This window comes from Triturus cristatus, chromosome 1_1 (assembly GCF_964204655.1).
Source record: "Triturus cristatus chromosome 1_1, aTriCri1.1, whole genome shotgun sequence".
NCBI lineage: Eukaryota > Metazoa > Chordata > Amphibia > Caudata > Salamandridae > Triturus > Triturus cristatus.
This window is the reverse complement of record NC_140579.1, coordinates 281,312,103-281,337,179: the sequence shown is the minus strand read 5'-3', so window position 1 is coordinate 281,337,179 and position 25,077 is coordinate 281,312,103.

Below are 25,077 nucleotides of genomic sequence, written 5' to 3'. Positions count from 1 at the left end.
TTTTTCTTCTCCACTTTGCGCCATCCCTCCAACCAGTCCCAAGCCTCCTCCGGACGGGTGTAGAACCACGATTTGCCATTCGCCTCCACTCACAGTTTCGCCGGGAACATCATTGCGTACTTGAATTCCTGCTCTCTAAGCGCCTTCTTAACCTCAAGAAAACTGCGTCGCTGCTTCTGGACTCGCAGCGTAAAGTCCGGGAAGAACCTGATCCAACTTGAGTGGTGGGGCCGCCCTCGCCGTCTGCAGTATGACATCCCTGTCGCGAAAGTTGAACACCCTAGCTAACAACGGCCTCGGCGGGGCCCCCGGCTTCGGCCGGCCCCCAGGTACACGGTGAGCTCTCTCGATGGTGAAGCACTTGGTGAGCCCTCGGGGCTGCAGATGTTTGAGGACCAGATCCTCAACAAACAGGTCCGCCGCTGGCCCCTCCGCCCGCTCCGGGACCCCAATTATGCAAATGTTATTTCTGCGCATTCGCCCTTCATAGTCGTCCAACTGCAGGGCCAATGCCTCTTGGGTCGAACTGAGTATCCTGACCTGCTCCCGAAGCTGGGCCGTGTCCGCGGTTAGATCTTTGGCGGTGCTCTCCACCGTCTCCATTCTCTCGGTCAATTTCTTCATGTTCTCTCGGATCAGAGTCACCTCTGTGGCCACCGTGTCTATTTTCGCTTCCAAGGAGGTCCTGACCCGCACGATTGCATCCAGCAGCTCCCTGTTGGAAGGCTCCGGGGTATCGCCCGGTGGCACCGACTCACGTTTGCCCTCCGTCTGCTGTTTCTGCCATGCGAATTTTTCCAATTTCGCCTGGGCCGCCATCTTGTTCAACCTGCCAGAAGCCATGGTTCCGCGTCCAAGGGCCACTTCCAAGGTCAAAGCACCCCCACTAATCGTCGCCGCCTGCCGTGGAATTTACCACTCGGCCTGTCGGTTTTCATGGGAGGCTCCCCTCACCTGGGCGAGTGCTGGCTGGCCTGACCCTCTATCCCTCTGAGGGATCACGGCCCCCCGCCTCCAACGATGTCTCCTCACGTCCCCTACTGCGGACCGCGCCGCATCTGCTGCTGCGTAGGCTCGGTGGCCAGCACACAGACCCGGGGGCCTGCACTCCGCTGTCTTCAGTGTCTAGGGCCGGACGCCGAAGGAGTTCCACTCCCGGTCCACTATTCCTCCTCACAGGGCACTTCACCGCCCGCCTGCCTATAGTCGGTGTACACACCGCTCCAGAGCCCCCAGCAGTTCTTACCCGGGTGTCGATCAGTGGAAGGCCGGGCGTCTCCCCTCCTACGGCCTCCGTCTCATGGAAGCCTACACGCACCCCAGGTAGGCTGCCCCTACTGAAGGTCTTCACCCCACCCGGGGCCGAGATCTCCTCGATTGGCACTTCACTCGGGGTCCAACCGCTCCAGGCCACATCTGCCCGCACCCTGCAGTGCCACTTTCCAGGCCGCAGCTTCCCGGCGATGGCAGCCGGCGCGTTTGTCGTGGGGTCCGGATCCCGACCACCAATGGGGCTAACTGGTCTCCAACTTTGAGGGGCCTTCAGGCGCCACCTCCCACCACCATGAGGGGGTGAAACACCCTGCGGGCTCGGCCTCACCTCCTCGTGCTCGCCTACGCTGGACCAGGCCGCATCCCCAAGCTCGCGTACTGCACCAGCCGCGTCCCACGGCACTTAGTCCGGCTGGGGGATTCCAGACGCCAGGGCCAGTGGAGCTCCGTCCGCCGACCAGCTCCGATCGTCGTCAAACTTGGCCAGGGGGTCCGCGGGCCCCCCCGCAGCAGGATCACACCGTCGGGGCGGAGGGGCGGCCAGAGAAAGAGCGGTAATGACGGATGTTGCGGGAGTGGCGCATCGGAGAGAGACTACCGAGTGGCCATTCCCGTTGGCGGTTAGCCACGCCCCCCATATTTATTTTTAATAGAAGCTCACTGTGTCTTACAAACAGACCTGTGAAACTCACTAAGTGAATGGTGCTACCATTTGTTTTAATATTTAAACTGGGATTGGATCTGGTACAATGTGTGTAAAATCGTAAATGAAATGGGGGCATATGTATCAAGCTCTTTTCCCGTTCACAAACGGGCCAATTCTAAGAATTGGCCCATTTGCGAACAGGAAAAGGCCTTTTTTGATGTATCATCCCAAAAGGGCATCGCAAATTATAGAATCGCAAAATTGTGATTCTCTATTTTGCGATTGCATTTAAGGAATCGCAAATTACGATTCCTTAAATGCAATGTAGGAAGCACAGAAAAAGTACGATTTGGCCTTAAGGAATCGCACATTACCACCAACTTCAAGTTGGTGGTAATTTGCGATTTCTTTGAATAATGCACTTTTTTGCATTTTTCAAACTGCCATGTGGCGCACATACATGCCCTTAGGGCATGTATTTGCGCCACATGTGCACACATACATATTTCAGTGGTGCGGTGTCCTTTTGACACCCTGGCACCCTTGAAATTGCATTCTCAATTTGCGATTCTCTAATTATGAATCGCAAATTGAGAATGTCTTCCCATTCATTCCTATGGGCCTCCCAGTCCACAGGAATGAATGGGAAGGAATTCCTTATTTGCGACTCTCAATTTGCGAATCGCAAATAAGGAATATGTAGGATTCGCAAAATGTTTTGCAAATCCTACCTACATTGCATTTTGCGATTCTCTAATTGCGATTTGCTAAAACTCACAATTTGAGAATCGCAAAAAAATGTTTGATACATATGCCCCATGGAGTTGCTGCTGACTGCTTCGGTGGACTGTGAATCAGTGTCAAATTCTGCATCTGTCACACTTCTCTATCCTTCTCCAGTGGTGGCTCGGGTGCAGCGACTGAGTTGGTTTTCCCCTCTATCTCTTCCGGTGTTTATCAAGCATTGTGCCCTCATTATCTTTGCCAGCCGGAAGTGGGCTACTATGTTCTAGTATTCTGATTGCCAGGGGACACATGTTTTTGTATTTCAGTAAGGCTATTCTCACCCGACAGGAACTTGCGCAGGAAAGCAGAGTTGAATTTCCACACTCCTCCCCCAGTTGAGTTCTAGCTTCCGCTATTATATTGGTCATTACTTCCTTGTTTATTTGTGATCATGAATCTTTCCTGGCAGCTGCTGCTTTAATACTCCCTGCATGTGTGAATCCACATCTAATTTTTGAGTTGCGATTGTTATTAGCACCCACATTCATTCCATGCTTATGAACAACTTGTACTAAGGTCTGGGCAGGTTTCCTACAGGTCATTCTTCTTGTCTTTATCCTTGTAAATGGGAAAGCAAAATCTGAAAAGTTGCACCTATTTGTAAGAGAGAGCCAGTGTTTAAGTTAACATAATGTGTGCCATATCTGGCATTGTGGCTGATATCTCTCTCCTTACAGTCAATGTCCTCTCTCCACCTTGGCATTGAGAAGTGTTCGCCAGGTCCGGGTTGGTCGCAGAGTGGGGCCCTGTTGCCTCCGTAGCACTGCGGTGTAGGGTTGTGCATGGATCAGAGTCTTGAACCCAGCAAAACAGGCAGTGGTATCAAAGTGCTTCAGCTTTAGCTGGTTCCACACTTGTCATTTCATCTCCGGTCACTGCTTCTAACAATTTGTCAGCTATCTCAGGACTGAGTCAAAGAAGCTGACAAGCAGTACGAATCGGCAGGTCAGTGGCCATACTGTGGAGGGGCATGGAAAGCCAACGCGAGTCATTAGGCAGCAGCACTTGTGACCAGGGCCGGACTGGCGATTCCGGGCACCGGGCAATCCCCCGGTAGGCTGCATGGGGTGGGGGCCGTTTTTTTCAGAGGCGGCCGGTTTTCCTGCTGGGGCTGATTCATTGTAATTCACCCGTCCGGTCCACACAGTCAGACTGGGAGTGATCGATGACATCAGGTGCGTCATCGTCACTGCCTGACCACCAGAGAAAGATCTAATCATCCCTAGGGTGCGGCCGCGCGAGACAGTTGGGTGAACTTGAGGAGGGGGCGCAGATCATTGGCGTGACGCCCGAGTCTGACCAATGATCTGCACCCCCTCCCAAAGTTCGCCCGCCTTCATAATTGTTGTGCCAGGAGTAACAGGAAGGATACTGGCATCGGATTAGTTACAGCGTGAAGATTTATTAAAGATAAACTCCAACAACACGTAATATACTGGGCCCACGAGGAGCGGCGATTTGCACTCGCCGGCCTCGCTCTCCTTGAATGTCCCGTCCCCCTCCGCGTCACGGAGCCGCCCGTCCTGATAGGACGGGGCGTCACGTGACACAGAGGGCAACGAGACATTCGTCTCTATGGTGCATAAACACTAGACCGTACAACATCTCCCCCCTCAACAATATAAACAGCAAAACATTATTCATGTCATGACAAAATCTTCAAAACGCTTGGGCGCCCTAACAAGTCTGGTAGGCCTCCTCGGAGTCACAAACTCGGCGCTTGGAGTGCTACTACATCTGGTATAGTCCTGGGCACCCTGGATGCCTTCACACTCTTGCACAGACTTCGTTCCGCCCCGCACACCGGCACCACATGCCTCAAATCGCATCTCTTCACGACATGCAGATTCGCCTTTGCTAGCTCTATCAATAGGCGATGTGTGCAAACATCCATCATCCTCCCTCTCACTCCTGTCCGCAACCTCATTTCCTTGCCACTCTGGTACATTATCGTCATTCCTAGACCCACTCGCACAGCCTCTACTCATGATGATTTTTTCCTGGCCTGCTTTGAGCTTGACAATGTCATCTTTGCTTCTCCATCCTCCACCTTCCAAGCACACTGCCCCTCTCCTAACCTCCTGCACACGTACAGGAGTTTGAAAGACTGACTCCCCCTTCATCACCTTATGCGGCTTCTTTACTAGCACCCAATCTCCCTGCTCCACATCCTTTGCTCTGGCTCTATTCACAGTATCAGCGTATCGCTTGGCACACTCCTGTTTGGCCATGATACGCTCCCTGACTCTTAGCGTCTCCTCTTGCACACCCTCCGTGTCTTCTCTTACATCATACCACTTGTTGTATTTGGGAGTAAGCTCGCTGGTGCACCTTCTCCCCCTCATCAGATAGAAGGGTGTATGGCCTGTAACAGCATTCGGGGTGTTATGGTAAGTGTGCACCTTGTCCGCAAGAAACATCTTGACGTCCAAATTGGACGCAATGGCTAGCTGAATGCCCTCTTTAAGGAACCTGTTCATTCTCTCCACCTGCCCATTGCTCTTCGGGCTGTACAACGGGGTCTTCTCCTGCTTGATCCCTGAGTGGGCGAGAAAATCCGTCATCTTCCTGGATACGAGCTGTGTGCCATTATCAGAAACCATGACCTTCGGTTGCCCTTCCTGGGCGAAAACTTTTCGTAGCACTTGAATCACCCAGTCCGTGGTAACTTCTCGGACAAACTTGTACTGTATTCACTTGGAGTAGTAGTCGGTGATCACAATGAGAAATCTGCAATCCTCCGGCAGCAACGAGAACGGACCCGCGAAGTCGATGGCAACCTTGCTCCATGGGCCAACCGGAATGTCAACCCTCTGCAGTTCCCCTCTGCTGGTCTTCCAATGCTTGTCCGCCTTCAGACACTGCTCGCATCGGTCTATGAAGTCGCAGACATCGCTGGTCATCCCCAGCCACCAGTAGTACATTTTCAGCAGATTCTTGGTCGCGGTGCCGCCAGGGTGACCCTTGTGGGCAATTCTTATCAGTTTGCTCCTGAGGCCTTCTGGGGGAACGAACAGCTCGTGCCGTTTCAAGAAACCATTCTCGAGAGTGAGCTCCGCACTCACCTGCTGGAAGCTTCGTAGCAAACCGTGTAAGTTCCGAACAGGAGGCCAATGGGATGTCATGTGACCCATCACGGTGCGGAGAACCACGTCCTTCTCCTGAGAAGCCAGCCACTCCTCCTCTGAGATGGAACCTTCGCACATCGTCGTGGCATCCACCAGAGCCACCACACACTCCGCATCATCAAGGGACACGTCATCGTCCCCTGCCACCGGCAAGCGGGACAAACAATCCGCTCTGCAGTTGAGGCCACCCTTGATGTGCCGGATCGTGAAGTGGTATTCCTGCAGCTTGGACAGTAGGCGCAGCAGCCGCGAACTAGCCTTCCCATTACCACGGCCCTCGCCGGCCATCATGTAGATCAGGGGTTTGTGATCCGTGACGATTTCGAACACCTTGCCCCACAAGTAGTTCTTCAGTTTCTCCACCGCCCAGACACAGGCGAGCGTCTCGCGCTCGATGGTACTGTAGTGCTTCTCGGCATCGCTCAAAGAGCGGGATATGAAGGCGATGGTGTTTTCTTTCTGCCCGTGGAACTGGCAGAATACCGCCCCAATGCCCTTTGCACTGGCATCGACAGTGACCACATTCCGCAAGTCCTTGTTGTAAGGTTGCAGCACCGGAGCCAATGCAATACCTCTCTTGACGGCCTCGAACACTGCGTCCTGCTCCGCTGCCCAGACGTACTTGACATTCTTCCTCAGCAAGGCCCTCAGTGGCTCCACCGTGGTCGCGTACCCCTGCAGGAACTTTGAATAGTACTCGCTGAGCCCCAGGAAAGACCGCAGGGCGTCCTTGTCGCCAGGGCACGGAGCTTCTCTGATCGCTTTCACCAGGTCATCCTTGAGAGCAATACCATCCGGGGTCAGGACAAGCCCCAAGTATTCGTTCTTGGTCTCCATAAATTTACATTTGTCTTTGGAGACTGTCATCCCTTTCTCACGCAAGACCTCCAACACCTTGCCCAACACCACCAGGTGCTCCGCTTCGTCCTTGGTGTGAATCAAGATGTCGTCCTGGAACGCTTCGACCCCCTCCATGTCACACAACAACAGATCCATCAACTTTTGGAACACCCCCGAAGCAGAGGCGAGTCCGAAGGGCAGCCGGACATACCTGTACGCCCCGAACGGAGTGACGAACGTGGTCAGCTTCTTGGAGCCCTCGGTGAGGCAGACCTGGTGGCACGCAGACTTCAGATCAATCAGGGTAAAGAACCGGGACCCTGATGTTGACGCCAAAATGTCTTGAATGTTGGGCAGAGGGTGGCAATTGACCAGGATATTGTTATTGAGGGAACGCAGATCCACGCATAGACTGATGTCTCCGGACCTTTTCTTCTTCGACACGACAATTGCGGACACCCATTCCGAAGCACCGGCACCTTCTATCACACCTTCATTTTCCAACTTGTCCAGCACAGCCTTGAGTTCCGCCCTGACTGAGAGAGGCACGGTCCTGACCTTGTGTTTGATCGGCATAGCCCCCTCCTTCAGCTGTATGTCGTGCACAAAGCCTTTCACACACCCTACTTCATTTGCGAAGACTGAACTAAACTTTGCAAGGACTCCGGACAACCCACCCGGCTCATCGTCTGCCTGAATAGAGTTGACCCAGTCTGCCCTGAGGACTATGGGATCTGCTGCCCCTGGGATTAGCATCACTCCCAACTTCGCCAGATCCTTCCATCCCACATGGCTCCTCCCTTTCTCGGCCACGTAAATCTTGGTAGTGATGGCCCTCCCTTTGAAAGTGAGGGTATCAGAAAAATACCCTTTCATCACTATGTCCTGCTCCCCAAACGCTTTCGGATTCACATCCGTCACACGCAACTGCACATCATGCCACTTCGCATCAAACGTGGTGTCGGAAATCAGGGTAATAGGGGAACCTGAATCAGCTGTAAACGGAAGCTCAACAGAGCCGATCATAACGGAGCCTATGGGCCCCTTCACTCGCCCATCCTCCGCATCAATAGAGAGTACTGTATCCCCAAGCGCCTCGAGATCACCTTCGCTCACAGAACTCACTTTCACACTGCTAGCTGACTTCCTGGTCTTGCACATGGCAGCAAAGTGACCCACCCTTTTGCACTTAGTACACTTCCTACCAAGCGCAGGGCAAGCCTTACTGTCCGCCAAGTGATCCAGCGCTCCGCACCTGAAGCAAGCGAGCGGCTTCCTACCCGCCCCCTTGTCACTCGCCCCTCTTTCAGGAGGCCTCTGGGCGGACCTGCTTCTGTCCTGCACATAAAACACATTGGCAGTGTGGCTAGTATTGGCAAGTTCCTTTGCGGACACCAGTGATCTCTCGATGGCCTTCGCAATCGCCACCACCTCCTGCAGCGTAGGATCACGGCATGTCAGTAATCTTTCCTGCACTTTCTTGGAATGGCAGTAGAACACCACCTGATCTCGGATGTACGTGTCCGTCATGCCCGCAAATTCACAGTCTTGGGCCAGAACGCGCAAGCAGGCAATATATTCCTCTATGGTCTCCCCTTCATTCTGCTTCCGAAGAGCAAATTTGTGGCGCCCCACCATGATGTTAGTCTCCTCAGCCTACTGCAGCTCTAACCTCTTCACCGCCTCCTGGAACACATTGAGCTGAGTGGTAACACCATGCGGATTCACGTACACGGGCAAACTGTCGAAGACCTCTTGCCCAGCCTTCCCCAGCAGTCCGAACAAAAGCGCTTTCTTCCGCTCCGCCGCGTACCCTGCGCCATCAATGGAGACAATATAGTTCTCGAAGGCCCTCAACCAGCTCTTCCACTTCATGCACGGCTTGCCGGGAACCTCCAGGAAGAGAGGCGGGACACAGATGTTGCCACCGTGCGCCATCGTGAACGACGTACACTCCCCACAGACGTGGCACGGAAGGCAGGCACCCCCACGCAGCGGCAGCCCCCAGGCCTGGCAGAACGTGAGCACAATGGGGAAGCACCAAGCAGGGCGCATGCACCGCTAGGCGAGACCCCGCAGCAACAGAAAGTACCTGGCTCTCAGGACTGGAGACAGCAGCATGCAGTCCAACCGAGGCCAGAGGGGGGGGGGGCGCCAGCACAGGAAGGCCCCGGGAACAGCACCAGCAGGCAGGAGCACGTGGCCAGAAGACGGACGAGGCAGGCAGCAAAACGGAAACCAGAGGATGCAGGGAGGGGCTTCAGCAGCAGACACCCACGTGGGAGGGCTCCGCTTCAACTGGCGAAGGCAGCAGGTCATGGAGAGACACTCGTGGGCCCAGATCTCAGAACCCTCGTCGCCATTTGTTGTGCCAGGAGTAACAGGAAGGACACTGGCATCGGATTAGTTACAGCGTGAAGATTTATTAAAGATAAACTCCAACAACACGTAATATACTGGGCCCACGAGGAGCGGCGATTTGCACTCGCCGGCCGCGCTCTCCTTGAATGTCCCGTCCCCCTCCGCGTCACGGAGCCGCCCGTCCTGATAGGACGGGGCGTCACGTGACACAGAGGGCAACGAGACATTCGTCTCTATGGTGCATAAACACTAGACCGTACAACAATAATGCATAGAATAGTAGTTCGCAAGTGCTCACGTTCAACTTCTGCCTGATACACGGACACATCGCAGGTGTCTCAGACACCGCACACCAGCCGCACACAGAGTAGAGTGCTGAGTGCAAAGGCCGCCCGCCGCCAACACTGTATAAAGTAAGTGCCCCGGCGACCGTCACCTGGCTGGCTTAAGTTAAAATTGTAGCAGTCCCGCTCCCATTGCGGCCTCGCATGATGATGATGCATACAACAAATGCGTTCACTTTGAACACTGAAGACATCGAGAGGTTGTAAGAATCCAAGATTAAATGGGGTTAAAGTTCACAGACTGAGTTCGTATGTCAAAAATACAAGGAAAAACACATCTATGCCACCATTACTTGTATATCGTTTGTGAACAAAAAAGGGTGTTTATTCAGTGCAAATGTTGCTATCTTTTCTGCAAATGAGTGAATACTTTCACTTCTGGCAAAACACTAGCGTGTTTATTCTTACAAAGCTGTTAACTAATGAACCTAAAAAGTGTAACCTTGTGTTTACATACAAAATACATTTGGATGCAAAAGCGTCTTATGACGGTAGCATGGAGAACACAGCAAAGACAATAAAGTTACACAGCGACTGAGGGGCATGTTTTTGTGGCACAGTACTGGATAGGTAGCTCTATGCTATTTACATGCACAGTAATTATGCGTATCCTTCTATAAAGTGCTAACTTTAGGTGTGGGCATTTTGTGCACACTAAATGATGCAGCTGTCGTTATTGACAGTAGTACAATCGACCTGGCCTTGTCAAAGAGTGAAGGGCAAAGGGTGTCTTCCATCGAATTCAGCTTCTGGAAGACTATTAAAAAAAGAAAAAGAAAAGATAAACAACAACAAAAAATGCCATTTTAATTTTGTCTACATGTGAATAATACCTATTTAGTAGTTTATCACGGCGTGATTGCGTGAAGGACTCACAACACTCCAAACTTAAAGGGCCCTTTCAACCTCATCCCATCCACCATACTTCTGCCAACACGACAGCATGTTGCACCATCAGCCAGGCACACACACGTTTTTCCGAATAATGCACTGGGCATTGATGAACCTACATTGTAGGTTCATTGTGCGAGGCCGCAACAGGAGTGGGACTGATGGAGGTGCTCCTACAGCAGTGGGCCAGGCCCTGGCCCGGGGGCTGCTCTTGTTATGTATCCTCGTGTAACCTGATGACATAGCTGCCAAGGTTTCAGATTGCTATATGCGACATTTTCATAATTTCACTGTAATTATGAGGGACATTTCAGCAGCTGTGCGTGACACTTTGTTAGGAGCAAAATCAAGTAATGAAGACGAGGGAAACGAATATCAGAACCCATTTGAGCAATGAGAAACGATAAGATCTTAAAACCGCTGGAAAACACAAGAAATCAGGAGAGCGAGGCACACATTAGAGCCAACCAGGATTCTGTATAAGTCTTGGCTGTACTACCGCATGTTCAACCCTAATAAAATCAGCACTGCTGAGCGGTGTCTGCCCCAGTGGGTACACTGCTGCCTGCTGCCCAGCCCGCAGCACCAGATCTGCCAGTAAGCTGCGAGCGCAGCTTCCACAGAGCTTCTATGAACACCAGGTTCTTGCAGACTAAGTGACACCTGCCATGCGGAAAGTTGACCAACAGCAGTGCAGGCCTGCACCAGTGTGGTCACTCACTGCAGACTGGCGCTGTCTGCACTCACTAGGGCTGAATGGGGCTCCGGAGCTCTCTTGGTCCTGGGAGGAGGTATCCCAGACCAGTTCTCTAGAAATCCATGTGCTACCTGAGCCTGTGTACCACAATGGCTCTGGAGGTTGTGCCAAGCAGTTTTGTGGCCTAGCAGTGTATTTAGGCCTAGTTGTGGAATACACTACATTGCCGGATTGCGCAGGCGGGATGCGGCTGCCACAAGGTCAGTTCAAACACTGAGTCTTAGCTGGCGGCGCTGCCGGCCGCAAAGGGTTAGACTGGGGCAGGTGTGTGCTTGCAGCTCGCTGTGGCCCTATGGTTGGCACATTTTAAGTGAAGGAATCACTTGGTTTAGCTTGGTGTGGGGACGGGAGTGGCAATTTTTGCGGGCAACTTCTTGGCTGCGGCGACTACTCCAGTGGCAAATGCCGGCACGGCCAAGATTCTGGGCCTGGCTTGGCAAATCAGCAATCAAGAGCAAATCAAAATCCCCACACTTAAACTTCAGGATTTATCTCCGCAGAAAGGACTTGGGGTGTTCACGGACGTTCAAAATCCACTCTGTAGGAATGTTTGTGATTTATGACTGGGTATCCTGGTGCTCCACAAGGTAATCATTTATTATGCTTTAAAAGTTAATGCAATCTAATATGTAATGAAAAATGTGTTAAAAAATACATTGTTGTGGCCTTCCTGTTTCCAACATTTTCTTGGGGGGAGAACCCCCCCCCCTCAAACTCCCCATAGTTGTGGTTGCTCACTGCGCTTGCTCGCTACACACCAAATGGGGCTGGTCTCACTGATACTTTGTTCTTTCTGATTCACTACTCTTGTGTCTATTTTTGGTGCTCTCGGTAAGAATGTCTATGGGTACATATGACTTGGTAACCTGGTGCTCTTTAAGGTCATCAGCTACTATTTACTGTGCTTTGAAAGTTGATACAATTCAATATGTAATAAAAAATACGCTGTCAAATGCACCATTTTGTTCTCTTTTTCCAAAATTTTCTTGAGGGAGAACCCTCTCAAATCCCCCTAATAGTGGTCGTCCTTGGTCGCTGCGCTAGCTCGCTACGCGCCGGAAGGGAGCTGGTCTGGCAAAATTTGCCAGGGCTGCTTTCAGTTCCCAGTCCGGCCCTGCTTGTGACCCCCTCCCACCCCCACTCCCAAGAGCTTCACACATAGAAGCAAACTAACAGGCAGTCTAAAATTGTTATTTGTAATAGAAAGGAGAGAAAAGTACTATAAATTATGACAAACACAGGAATGGACAAATGAGACAGTCTGATGCCCAAACCAAAAAGCAGCCACATCAAATGATAACAAAGCTAAACTTAAATCGACCCTCAATCTTTCACTGGGAGCCGCTGCTAAACATCTTTCTTTCTTAAATATTAATTGCAGTTGTAGATCACACTGCATCACCTGGTGTGTAGTAATTGTATAACAATTCACCCCCTGGTGGCACAACACCCCAGGATAATGTGCTGCATGGCTAAACACTTATAAGGTCCCAAAGGCAAGACCGATTGCATTGTAAATGCCTGTTCTATTTTAGCAATCTGTCTCCTAAGCAGATTCGTTTTTTGGCGGAGTGAGATTTTACATCTCATTGCAGCAATTCGTGCTTCCCTCGGTTTTCCTGTATACTGAACATCCTCTTTAGTTTCTCCATACTGATTTTCCTCTGCAGTTTAAAAAGCAGCCAACTTTTTCAAAATCAATCATGTTTTATTCCTCTAATATTTATTTGCATCAATGTCCTCACATTTTGGTGTATCTATATTTAAAGGCAGTTTGAATGTATAAAAAATGCACAATGGAATGTTAGACCCATTTTTGTTGCAGTTTTGCAATTTCGGTATTTTCTGAAAGAAATCCAGCAGCGCTCCCTCTCCCTTATAAACGGGAAGGCAGAAGGAGGCGCTGGTTTGCTACACTTTACATGGGTTTTAATAGTCAAGCAGCCCTTATTCTGTTGTGTGTTATTGGAAATGGACTCTTTTAAAGATAAAAGACCCTACATGTATGGTTTTCATTGAAAGCAAACTTTGGACAGAAGGAATGTTTTATTTAAATTAAAAGAAAGTCGCATTTATTTCAAAAATGATATTCCTGCCCACGTAGAACTTTGCTTGTTAATGTTGAGAACGAAAAATAGCTCTGATCTGGAGGTCTTGGAGAAAGAGCGCCTCTGTCCTATTATTTCTGCTTTCAAGGTCAAGGCACACACCATGCCAGCAGTCCTGTCGAACAAGTTTACGAAGGTGGATTTAGTTACATGTATGCCCCTCCCCCAGTCTGGAAGTCTTCACCGTCTCCAGTGGTCTCCTGCATACCGGTGTATTGACATGCTAATGGAGCTGTTGTTATGGATGATTAACACCTCCCTTGCTGCCCGTCCTCAACAGCTGATTTGAGGATCTTAGTTACTAGAAACAATTGCTCGGACAGCATTCTTTACCTGCTGTATGTTTTTGTACTCGCGCTGTTAGGCATCTATCTGCTCAACTTATATTTCCTTTTTTCTGAGTTAAAAAAAGAATGTGTATCTAGTCGAATCACTTAATCTCATTTTTCTGCCAACGTTAATGGCAAGTGCTGTACGAAACTTAGAAAGTGGCATTTATTCTTCAATATTTTAAGCAGTGGCCATAAGTTTGTGTTTTCTGGGAAACTACTTTGTTAACACACCCTTTTGTGACTGTAACTTGTTGGTAGCAAACAGACACGTATGTGCATTATTGAAAGTTCACATTTATACTGTCTACCCTCCACTCCCACCTCCAGAAAAGACAAGGCAGTCGACAGGCAAGGTGTTTCGTTGCCCTAGTATTTTTTTTAATTAGGCGTGTGCAAAATCATGTACATTTTACCCAAAAGTTTCAGAAAATGACTTAGATTGCACAAAATGTTGTTCGCCTTTATTGAGTGAAAAATTCACACAATGGGATGGAATACCTTGCGTACCTTATTATGAAAGCTTTGAGCTGAAACTGTCTTCTTGAGTGAGATTTTTCATGTATGAAGCAGTGTCTGACAGTCGAATTTAGCAGAGTCGAGCAACAATAAATTGAAAAATATTGTGAATTGCATCCCGTAATTAATATTTTTCCCAAACGTAGATTTAACCATCTTTATATGCACAACATGTGAAAATATTGACTATCTGCTTCTCCACTAAAAATAAACAATCACTGACAAAGCCATCAGTCATGACTTTTTTATTTTGATATGGTTCTCTTCGCAAAAGAGACACAAGGAGGAAAGAGGGTTCAGAAAGAGGGTTCAGAAAGAGGTGGGCGATGGCAGTCTTGAAAATATAAGGCTTCACAAAAATATGCAGGATGTTTCAATTTGCAGCCAACTTGACAAAGAGAACTGAGGTGCAGGAAGACAACATGATTTTTCCTGGATGTGTGGAAGTAAGACCCATTTTAAGGATTGGGCACAACTCTGTGGGTCTTATTCACAAAGGTAAGATCACACTTTTGGTATAAATTTGCTATGTTTTTGCTTTTCATAAACTATAAGAGTAGCTTTACGTGTAGCATCTTTACGACTGCAGAGAACTCTGCACATAAAAAAGATAGGACAGTCTCTGCAGTCGTAAGGCTACTACATGTAAAACTACACTTATAGTTTGTGAATAGCAAAAAAAATTGTAAACTTACACAAAAAGTTTGGATATAAGGCTCTTAGTGTTTCTCCCCTGGTGTATAACCCTAAAATTACCCTTACCACCTGTTGCCACTAACTACACCCAAACCCTAAAATTACTCTCACCACACTTTACCACTGCCCACCCATAAACCCTAAAATGACACTTCCCATCCTTTGCCACGGCCCACCCCATAACACTGAAAATACCCTTACCACCCTGTACCACTACCAACCCTTTACCCTAAAGTTACCCTTCATACCCTTTGCCACTACCCACCCCTAAACCCTAAAATTATCCTTCTCACCCTTTACTACTATATATACGATCGCTAGGGGCGGAGCAAGATGGCGGCCGACACGTCGACCGAGTGAGTCGACCCTCTCTCCCCTCGCCGATGCTGTGATCAGTAATCAGTTTAGGATACCCCGTCTAGGATACCTCGTGGAGCTTGAGCTTGAGAGGAGGCAGGAGTGAGAGCGCAAGGGTGAATGCGCTGGAGAGTTTTCTCGCTGGGAGGCTGGAGGGATAACGGAGGCTTGCCTCTGCACTTTCTCGTTGGCGGACTTCCGTGCTATTTTCCCATCTGGCCGACGATGGCGGCGAAGGCTACCTCCCGAGGCCAACGCGGGAAAGGCGGTACAGCGACGGCCGGGACCCCTCCTAAGACCAGCAATGCTTCTGTTGTGGCGGCATCAAAGAAGACGAAACAAAGTATCAAGAGCGCTGGCCCGTCAAGCTTTTCAAGCCGAAAAAATCTATCAGCCCAGACCTCGCCTTCCCCGGACACAGATGCCGGTGTGCTAGTATACGGAGGCTCCGCAAAAGAGAAGACAAACAGCTCTTTGACCACGGTACCGGCAATCTTTTCACGGATCTCTCGAAAGGGGCATCATCTTGAGTCTGGGGAGGTATCCATTGTGGGAGACCACGGGGGAGGTAGCGAGCCGAGGTCTGGAGCCGAAGTCATTGCCGGTGAGTCGACAACTCCCTTTATGCCCCAGTCATTATCTGGTATCAACAGCGGGGGAGGACTTCATAGCCCTCAAGATGTGCCGGGTTTTGGTCCAGATGTTTCCAGTTTAGAAAATGTTCCAGCAAAACCCAGTGACAACTTGCCAAAACAGTGCATCTTGGGACTTGTAGGCATAACAGGGGAATCTATACAGTCTTGCGAACCCCCGCTTGTGCTAGGCTTACCCCGCCAGGAGCCGAGGCCTATTATCGACATGAGAATGGAAAACCTTAATGTGGGCTATAGCTCTAACAAGGCGGGGGCAGCCTTTATGAAAATCAAGAGGCTCCTAGAGATTTTGTCATTCCTGATAAAATATCTAACACTGATGACTTTTTCTCTTTATCTGACCATTCCTTGGTTGAAAGCCTAGCTAAGGAATGAGCGGAGGACTTAAACCATGACGGAGATGAAGATGAAGACGAAGATGAAGAGGAAGGGAGCTCAGAAAAACCGGGCTCCGCCACAATCGAAGGGCAGGTGGCGCACAATAAGAGCACTTCTGGGGCAAATAAGCATCTGGGTTCTGATGCTTCACTGTCCTGGGACTATCAGCATCCCCCTAATATAGACACTACTCTCTCTAATGTGGCAAATGTGGCCGAGCTTACTTCTGTTGTGAATGTTGGGAATGAACAAAAATCTGGGGATATCACACTCTCTACTATTTATGATCTAATAATGGCTCATAGGGCTGAAACTCAGGCAGAGAGCAACCGCGCCCAGGGCGCCTGTAAGCGGCTGCAGAATGCTATACGAAGGATTTCCAAATCCTGCACTGAAATAGCATCTCGGGTGGGAGAGGCTGAAACTAGGATTTCAACTATAGAAGACGATCTGGTATTACAAAAGGAAGCAACAGCGACCCTGCTTGCCCAGAGAGAAGATGTGCAATGGAAATTGATAGATTTAGAAAACAGGGCCAGACGTAACAACCTCCGTATTTTAGGGGTTCCGGAGGGCAAGGAGGGCTCTGACGTAAGGAAATTCGTTATAGAGCTACTGAGTGAGGCCTTCCCAGGCCTGGAGGGGTGGGATTGGCATAAGGAAGTGTTGAGGGCACACTGCTTTCCTTTTAATCAAAGGAAGAGGAAAGGTCAGCAAGAGGCTATGCCACGGGCCATTCTCATTTCACTCAACAATTTTCTAGCAAGGGAGGCCCTCTACGACCTGGCTCGCCCTAATAAAAAAGCCTGTGGTAAGGGTTGTGAGTTTTTTGTAAGGCCGGATTTTTGCCAGGCCGCAGTTGAAACTCGCTGGAGAATGCGCTTGTTGATTCCACTCTTTCAGGCTAAGGGTGCACACATTTTCTTGCAAAATCCTGCAAGGCTAAAAGTAATTTTTAAAGGACATACACAGTTCTTTTTCTCTGAAGTTAAGGCTAACGATTTTTTACAGTCTTTAGGCGCATAATTTGTAGTATGTAACTAAAGGGCACCCTTGCTGGCTTAGCTCCAAGCTTTCCTTGTTCTTACACGGGGTCATTGGGCTCCTCCTAGTTTGGTTCGATCTTGTGTCATTTTTTCTGTCGGGGGGGGGTTTCTCCTGTTTATGGTTTCCACTGTTACGGCGAGGGGGGGGGGGCTTGTGGGAGATCGACTCCACATCATAGGGGGCGCTAGCTCCCAAGCTCCTTGGGTTGGGTAAAGGGGGGGGTAAAGGGGGGAGGGTGGGGGTTGGTGGTGGTTTGGGTGATGGTAGAGGGGGGGTGTGGGGGGAGGGGTAAAAAGAAAAAAATATCCATGAAAAATGTGTTTTTGAGCTTTCTACTTTCTAGTTGTTCTGCTACCCAGCAACTTGTGTTACAGTTATCCTGTCTTTTCCATTATTTTTGCTTTTTGTCGTATGTAGATTGTACATGTGAAGGCTATTTATTAGCTACCCATGTGGAATTGAATATTAGTGGTTCCATTTACCTTTTACTTCTAATTGCTCGGGCTATAAGGTAATTGAGTTAGCTAATGAGTAAATTAGTTGTATGCACTCTTAATATTTCGGGGCTTAATAACCCTAAAAAACAAAAGGTGCTAGCTGGGCTAATTAAGTCCCAAGGGTGGGACTTAGTCTGTCTTCAGGAGACCCATATTTCATGGGCGCATAGAGCTTGGTTGGGTATACTGGGGATGGAATTATTGGGCTGCTCAAGACAAACAACCAACACTAGGGGTGTGGCCATATTGTCAAGGAAAGGGCTACTAGAATGCAAAAGAAAAAGGGAGGATCCGTGGGGGCGGTGGGTGATTGTGGAGGTGAGGATTAAAGGGGAGGGCCTTACAGTTTGTAGTCTCTATGTCTCCAATCTAGATGACGCTGAACTGATGGACTCGATCAATAACAAACTATCACTTTGGCCACAACCCCTAGTAGTATGCGGAGACTTTAATATACATTTGGGGGATGAGCTTAATGAGGGTATGGGCCAGCCTTATTGGGGGCGAAAACCTAGAGTTTTTAAAGGTTTACAGGGACTAATACAGGATCAGGGACTCTTGCCGAAAGGCATAAAAGTAACAGCAATCTCTTAAAATTCTTCTGCCTAGATCGAGTCCCACCCCTTAGAAGAGGTGGTGACAGGATAAGAACTCTTAGACAGTTAGAATCAAAATACATCACAGAACTTCGTACCCTGGCACCGAATGGATTAAACTGTGAGGAAGAAATGTGGATACATGTTGGTTAAAATAAGAGAAAATGAGAAATTTTTATAAACAACTATGATAAAACAGGATGAAGAAACACTTTATGAGGAAAATATAGGATGAGTAAAACAAAAAGAATAGTGAATGATAAAAAAGTGAGGATAAAGGAAACCAATACAGAAAAGAATCATAATCGTATGTTTTGTGATAAATATAGAACATCTTAAATGAATTAATGGCAATACTGTTGAGAAAAATACTGTTTTATGTTTATTGTTTAGAGAAGTGGAAGTTTTGGCTTTCTAAAACATTCCCAAAATGGGCTTTCAAAAAATACAAAAAATACAAAAAATACAAAAGACATACAAAAACACACATTTATATGTATTTTTTCAACACTTTTCCCTCCTAAGGAATTGATATTTTGTAAGAAACTTGATTGATTTTAACTGTTAATATGTCCAACCCATAGAATGATCGATAGAATTCGAGACTCTGCGATGACAATTGCCCATTCAGGGCTTGATTTTATTTATAGGGATTCGAAATAATGAGATAAGAATATCCCTAGAAAATAAAATATAGCATATCCTCAGCCCATCTAGGGCGAAATACTATGAAGGAAGGGTATTCCAAATAACTAAGGAATTACTCTGTAAAATAATGAATGATATGCTTGCTGTACTTGCATTTGCACATCTGTTTCCGCCCATCCAGGGCGTAATTTTGTGAAGAAGGGTATTCTAATTAATTTAGGAATTACCCTGCAAAAAAAGAGATGATATGCTTGCTGTATGTGTATGTGCATATATGTTTTCAGAACTCTAGGTATAGGAGTATAACATCTCCTTACTAGTTCAAAATGGCAGCTATTTAGATCTGCTTTATTTGAAAGAGTTTTTGAGTGTCGCAGTCCTCTTTTCATTTCAATTCAAGATGACGTGGGTGGAACAATGTTCATTTATTCGGTGCAAACATTGTATGCATTGACATTGACAAAGGCCAGTATGGCCGAAACGCGTTTGTCTGCCATTGGAGCGGAATAAAAGAACTTAACACATCATCAAAGTGTGTGCGCCACGTTTGTGTCTACGACTGAACGCTTGGAGAAATTTATCGACGGACTCACCTACGTCTGTGGCAGCACCCATCCAGGAAGTAGTGCGGCGTGGTATTGGTGGAATCTTGGAAAAAATAAAATATATATATATATATTATCTACTGGCGGTCGCCAGTAGATAGTTATAGTTAGGACTGTGTTTCCATAGGAAATCCGCAACATTCTATTTGGAATAACTTTGGCGCCGGTTGACGAATCCAAGCGAAATTTTCAAAATAGGTGGGGCGCTCCGCTCCGCTCCTACCCTGAAAGTCTCGGGGGGATTTGTCAAGCGGGGGCTGAGAAAAAAGGGGGGTCCCAAAACGCGTTTTCCCCATGCAATTTTCCATAGGGACCTTTAGTCCAAGGTACAGGCTGAACAGAATTACTTGAAATTTGGCAGAGAGGTAGTCCTCAGCTCAGGGAAGTGCCTTTTGCAGGTCTGGTGTCAATCTGTTCAGTAGTTCCTGAGAAAATCGAAAGTAAAATCATATATATATGTGGGCGGAGCCTAACCACACATCTCATCCTGAGATCTGATTGGCTGTCAGCACTTCATCCAAGAAGTGTTGGCAGCCATCTTGGGACCAATATACATGATAGCACCTCATTAAAAAGCATTGCAGTTAATAGAAGGTTTTAAGACTTTAGTTACATTATAAATCATGTGTTGATGGTACCATACTCATTTTAGGAATTGTGGTATGTTCTAAGGTGATTTCACCATGTGAAAAAGCCTTCTGCTGGGATATCATGATTGAGAGAAAAATATTTTCTCATGCTTTTCCCACAGAGGTTTGGAAGGTGATCTATAAGCTAAACTGAGAGCTTATTTTCTGTAAATTCACATTATCTTTCTCAGTCATGTGAGAATGAAGTCTGACATTCTCAGTAAAACATGTACATCCAACAAGGGCAGAGACTGTCAGTTGATTCCTTTGTGTTCTACTGCAGCTTCCCAGAGTGTTCCAAAGAACAACTAGAGCGTTAACAGTCCTACTTATGATAAACGTATGGCACACCTGAAGCCATCTTGCTTGGATTAAAGTGGTAACTCTTAAAACATTTAATTTAAAAAGGAACAAAATGAGGGGGTTCATTTTTCCATAACAAGTATGATTAGTGCTGCAGAAAGAAAAACTAGGGCACATTTTGACTTCTGAAATCCTATTTTATTTCGTTAAAAAATTCTGACATGCAGACTGAAACATGCACTTTCAATACCAGCAGCAGTTTTCCCTGGTGAGCAGTAGCTTTACTACAGTGATCTAATGAGCAAAAAGAGTGCTAACATTCTGAATTTATGGCAAATGTGTGACACATCTGAATGCCTTCTTGATGGAATCAAAGTAAAAAACTGAAAGTATTTCCTACTGAGGAGACTGCAGTAAATGAGGAAATTAGGAAACTTCATAACAAATAAGTCTCCCAAGATGGCCACCAGAGACAAAAGAGACCAAATGTAGCCCAAATATCACCCAGATGTAGCCCAAGTATAGCCCAATGACAGAATGTCCCAGAGTGTTCTTAAAAACAACTAGAGCGCTTACTGTCTTCATTATGACAAAAGTATGGCACACCTGAAGCCATCTTGATTGGAATAAACTGGTAACACTTAAAACATTTAATTTAAAAAGGAACACAATGAGGGGGTTCATTTTGCCATAGAAATTATGATTAATGCTGAAGAAAGAAAATGAGGGCACATTTTGAGTGACTTCTCAAATCCTTTTCTATTTCATTAAAACATTCTGACATGCAGACTGAAACATGCACTTTTAATACCAGGAGCAGACTTCCATGGTGAACAGTAGTTTTACTACATTGATCTAATGAGCAACTAGAGTGCTAACTTTCAGAATTTATGGCAAATGTGTGACATATCTGAATACCTTCATGATGGAATCAAAGTAAAAAACTGAAAGCATTTCCTACTGAGAAGACTGCAGTACATGAGGAAATTAGGAAATTTCATAACAAATAAATCTCCCAAGATGGCCACTGGAGACAAAAGAGCCCAAATGTAGCCCAAAATCACCCAGATGTAGCCCAAATATAGCCCAATGACAGAAGTGTGCAAAACACTTATTATTTTGTGTTTTTGCAGTGTTATATAGTGCAGACTTGTCAGGTATAGGAGTGCTTTACATGAGCATTGGTTACATCACACAAGAACAAATTCATTTTGGTTGTAGACATGGGGAGACTAAGTGATTTGACCAGAATCACAGAATGTCGAGCTGAAGCAGAAACTCCAACCTGGTTCCCCAGTTGCAAAGTCTGCAGTTCTGGAAGTAACACCACATCCTCTCCCCTAAGTGCAACATTTAATCAAGTGGTCAACTGGATAAAAAAACATAAAGATAACAAATAATTTTAAAGTGCTTTGTCGCTATTTGAAAACTCAGAAAATATGTCCTTATTTTAGTCTTTTAGAGCACTAACCATAATTTTGATGCCAATAAGACCCTCTCATATATGTAATTTCTAAAGGAAATGCTCTAGGTATTACAGTTTTGATTACATCAAGATGACGTCAGGCGTTCCACACTTTTGTAATAAATATAGAATGTTAGCAATCTAGTTGTTCATTAGGATACTGTTGAGAGGCAGAGGCCAGGGGCACGGACTCTGAAAATTGAAGGCAGGTAGGAGGGTGCAAAGGCAACAATTTAACCACACAGAGCAGGCAGGAAGGGCCGTGGCAGCACAACAGACTATGGAGGGCAGTGGAATGGGGGGCAGGGGCAACAAACCAACAATACAGGACTTGCAAGAGAGGCTGTGGCAATGTAATAGACCATTGTGGGCAGAAGGAAGAGGCAATGGTAGTACAACCATACATGCCAAGAGACCCGATTCAGCCAGGAAACGTCCAATGTTTTTAAGCTCAAATGGGCTTTAGTTGATCTGTCTCCTGTCTACAATCTCCTCTTTTTCAATGTAACTCAAAGGGGAAAATCAATACCCCAGTTTTTTTTTCAAAATCTCCCTCTTACCAAGTTCAAAATGTTCGCAAGTATGGTACATTGGATCATGGAAGGAAATGGGGTAGGGACATGGACTTGGATAACAGAGGACAGGAGGGACATGGAGAGGTGAACCAAACTGACCCTACAGGGCAGGCATCAGGGTTTGCAGCAGCACAATACACCACACAGGGCATGCGGGACGGGAGTGCAGCACAACAATCCATAGAAAGCAAGAGGGAGGGGACAGGACCATGCACATAGACAACAGAGAACAGAGGGGCAAGAGGCAAGGGTAGCTAGCTGACCATAATGGACAGACAGGAGAGAAAGCTGCAGCATAACAGACCATAAAGGGCAGGAGGGACGGATCAGGGGCATTACAATGCAACAGACAAGCCAGGAGGGAGGGAGTAGGGGTCTACACAAGTAAACAGAGGGCTGGGGGCAAGGGGGCAGGGCAGGAGCAGCAAGATAGCCATGGAGGTCAGGCAGGATGGGCACTAGAAGCAAGACACACCATCAAGAGCAACAGTGAGACTGTGATGGCATACACACAGACCATGGAGGGAAGGTGGGAGGGGGTCAGTGGCAGCTAACTGACCACACAGGGAAGGTGATAGGGGCCATGGCAGCACAGAAGACCATGCATGGCAAGTGGGAGGGTTAGTGGCAGCACAATGGCTATGATGGGCAAGAAGGAGGGTGCAGGGGCATGCACAAAGGACGATGGAGGATAGAAGGGAGGGTCAGGACCTGTGCACAGACAAGAAAGTTCAGGGGAAGGGGCCTCACAACAGACCGCACGGGGCAGGCAGGAGGAGCAGTTGCAGCACAACAGACCAGGGAGGGCAGAAGGGTGTGGCAGTACAATGGACCATGTAGGACAGGAGGAAGAGGATAGGGGCATGGCATGTGGACAGGCAGGGTGGAGGTGGCAGGGACAGGTTACAGTCATCTGACAATGCTAGGCAGGTGGGAGGGGAGTGGCAGCTCAACAGAACACTCAGAGTAGATAGGAGTGGCAGGTCCATGGAACATGGTGGGCAAAAAGGATGGAGCAGGGGCATGCACAAAGACATCGGAGGGCAGGGGGAAGGAGAATAGGGGCAGCAAGCTAAGCACAGAGTTTAAGCAGGAGGTCAATGATGGGGCATAGAATTGGGCAATGGAGGGCAGGAGGAGGGGACTGGTACATCATACTAAATTGAGGGCAGTGGCAGCACATCAGACCATGCATGGCAGGAGGGAGGAGGCTAGTCCATGGATTCACACAACAGAGGATAGGGAGGAGGGGGATGGGGCAGCAAGCTAACTGTTCAGGGAAGGCGGGTATTAAGAACTTTATTGTTTTTAAAACGTGTGTCTGTGCGAACTACTTAAAATATGAACAAGTATGCAGCATAATCTCACTTTTATTCAGGAAGAAGAGGACGTTTGTGACTGTGACTCCGGGCTCACTTGGCAGAAACACCCCCTGACCCTCCACCCCCTATCACAAAATGTAATGCCCGTGAAAAGGGTAGGTGAACACAGTGTTATATAGAACATAGTCCTGAGAGCACGATTGAAAATGAAAACTAGATATAGTGTGTGGTATAAACTATGCACCAAAAAGTGTGATATAAGATGAACCGGGCGTGAAATATAATATGCAATACATTGTGCGCAGTGACAGATTCATTGGAGAGCGCGAGATAGCACAGGCACTAGCGCGTGCTATGCGATGTGCACCTTGGAGTGTAATATGCACAGGGCAGTGTTGTGTAACCTAACTAGTCTCTAAAGTTGTAATATAAAATATGTGCTGGGGAGTGTAACGTTGCATATGCACTGTGACAAAGATATGGATCCCAGATTGTAATATGTATGGCATAGCACTGTGCGTTATAACATAGGCATCGAGGAAGGCACGTTAGATGGGGCAATATAACCCGTGCGAAGACAAGTGTGGCATGACATATTCACGGGGTGGTGTTACAGTGCACATGGGCTAGAGAGTGTCATAGCATATGCACTAGCTGGTGGAATACAACACAGAGGTGTGTGGCACTCGGCAGGCAATGGTGGGTGTAACACAGCATTGGGCTCTGCCAGGAGCGCGCTGTGACTCTCAAGTGATGTTCGTCCCCTTTCCAGAGAGTAAAATAAAAAGTATTACACATCCGGCAGTGGATGTGTGTTTTATTAACCCTGAGTGGGGTTTCTTACATAGTTTTGGTCGAATTTTTGTCGAATCCCCTTTGAATGGCTTGGTGTGCATGTGTATTAAATGTGCCCGTCAATAGCTACCCATGTTTGTATAAATAAACGACAAGGGTGTATACCGGGATTAGGCACGGTAGGGCATCAGACATGTCAGAGCTTCACTAGTGGTGTAAATACATTCCACGTGGATTCATTGTATGCATAGTCGCCTTTTAATGAATATCACTCAAATCGTCATGGTGATAGGTACGTACGGTTTGTCCAGCATGCCCTAGGTGTTTCTATAAATATATATTTTTTAAAAATAATAAAAAACAGTGGCCGGCCCTGGGGATTGGGGTCAAACAAATATAATTAGGAGACAGGCCCTGGGGTATGGGGTCATCAGGGCCAATAAATTAGAATAAAAAGGGGAACCACACAGCCCCCCTTCATAAAAAATTAAAATAAATAAAAGACTGGCATCGTGCCGGAGGCCACGCCC